At 31.9% G+C, this 2,249-nt stretch overlaps 1 long non-coding RNA gene across 1 annotated transcript; it reads right to left on the reverse strand.

Annotated features, from left to right (window-relative positions):
- Positions 1-531: 531 nt before the first annotated feature.
- LOC145995179 (uncharacterized) lies at positions 532-2,249 on the reverse strand. Its single transcript, XR_014442419.1, has 4 exons — positions 2,208-2,249; positions 1,882-1,952; positions 849-1,019; positions 532-610 (listed from the first exon to the last, which is right to left on the reverse strand). It is a non-coding gene; the product is annotated as an uncharacterized LOC145995179 (long non-coding RNA).

Here is a 2,249-nt window from a genome sequence, read left to right on the forward strand (position 1 = left end):
TTACAAGTGAGATAGTAGGTACTTTTATATAGAAACCTAGAAAACGAATTTAGAAACCGCCAGTTCAGTTTTTCCTGTCCTTTACTTCTTAATGACAGCTGACAACTTTGGTGTACAAGAAGGGGATGTTTGTGTAAGTCGTGGGAGACCGAGGTCGATCCTCCAGATGCGAGATCAGCATCTCATCAATGGATAAACGGATGATCGTGCTGATCATAGTCGAGGTCGAGTGGCCAAATTAAGGTTAATTTCTTGAAACCCCAATATTCATAATAAATCATATAATTAAAAGAGGCACGTAGCTACTCAAGCTGTATAGAAAATCAGAAAGTTTTAAAAATCATAAATTCGAAGCTGAAGCCTTTTCGAGGAGTGCCTTAGCAATTCTCTGAATGTTAGTGTCCACTTAACATTGCATGCTAGTATCTTAGAATGATTTTGAGTTCCTGAAATAAAATTCTTTAGGAATTATAAGGGTACTTAGCGTAATTATGTTGTCATGATTGTAGAAAATAGAAGTCCCTTTTTTTTTGGAAATGTATTTATTTTTACAAATGTAGCAAAGTAAAGTCAATTATACAAGAATCGATGTTCAGCGTTCAAGACCAATCTGAAATAAGAAAAAAATATTTTAAGAATAAATCTCAGTTTAAGACATTAAACAATGTAATTAAATTTTATGGATATATTTCAAATGTATTATACAAATTACATAATACAAGTCATGTATACTCAATAACATAAAATTTCAATTAATATTTTTAGTAACTTAATTTCTCATAATCTAACGATATAGAAGAATATTGTTTCTTAGCTTTTAATAACCCAAATATTAAAGCAAATCTTACCAACGACGATGATGGTGTTCCTCCTTCTTGTGTTCATGGGATTCCTTCTTCTTATGGTGGACATGGTGGTGGGATTCGTAGTGCTTGTGTTCATGGGTGTGATCATGGTGGTGGTGGTACGGGTGCTTATGGTGGAAATGTTTAGGATGGTGTTCAATATGCTTCTTGTGTCTGCAAAAATATATGAAATTCCCTAGTTAAGCTAGAATTGGTTGGTCTGTTGTTATACTTTGTAATCTTTTCTTATTTTTAGCCTTAAACCATATACTTCTGAGAACTAATTAGTTTTTGTGTTCTAAATAATAGTAGCTTTCACTACAAACCTTTAGATTAATCTTTTCTTATTAAAACTTTTAAATACAAATAACGCATTAATTTAATAGTTAATTATTGAGACTAGTAGATGGCTATTATGATAACACACAAACCACTGAGAAAATGGCCCTCTATAAAATATTGATGAAAGTTGATCCTATTCATTCTTTGAAGATGAGAGTAACTTGCACTTTTATAAAGCTTCAGGCATGCCAAAACAACACAAAAGTATATTTCCATTATTCTTATAGTCTTAATTTTATTATATCGTTTGAAACAACTAGTCTCAAAACATGCATGTAATTCAAGGATTTTTATTATATATAATATATTATTTCATTCATAAGATTTGACACTTGTTTTATATGTTTGGTTATTTATTATATATATTTACTCTTTTCCTTCACTGATGTGCATTTACTATAAAATAAGGTCAATAAATCTAGGGTACTCTTAAATCAGTGAGTTATTTAAAGATGGGGGTGTTATGGAAGCTCTCACGAAATGTCATCGAGCTGGAAAAATAATAATTTTTTAACGTACAAATTATCATTTTGCAAAGTACTACTCATGTTTTATTAATTCTGTGTGGTACAACAACAATATCGACCCGAGAAACATGCGTATTTGTAGTACAAAAAGAAACATCTAAATTGCCCTACCCCCTGAAATGGAATTCTAAATTCGCCACTGCTTTCGATAGTAATACAATACTTACTCTTCGTGGTGTTCCTCATGGTCGTCGGCAAAGGTCACCGCCAAGACTCCAAGAACGATGAAGCACAGCAACTACAAAAGAGATTTACCAAAAAGAAAGAGTGATATTAATCTATATTTTCTTCACCAACACATTGAAACATTACAATACTTTTTGTGAACACTCATCACAGCGTATGGTTCATCCATGCTTATCATGTATATTATTAGAAAGTGTAAAAGTACCAAATACCACAGGATTAAAAAATATTGCTTGAAGTTAGAAATGTTACCTAAGTTTTAAACTCAATGACACTCAACAGTGTTTGGTACTTGAAAAGGTCTTACCAGAGCTCTTGCATTCATTGAAACCATTCTGTTGTTCTTGGA

The sequence above is a fragment of the Lepisma saccharinum genome, chromosome 11 (genome assembly GCF_977018435.1).
Source record: "Lepisma saccharinum chromosome 11, izLepSacc3.1, whole genome shotgun sequence".
Lineage (NCBI taxonomy): Eukaryota > Metazoa > Arthropoda > Insecta > Zygentoma > Lepismatidae > Lepisma > Lepisma saccharinum.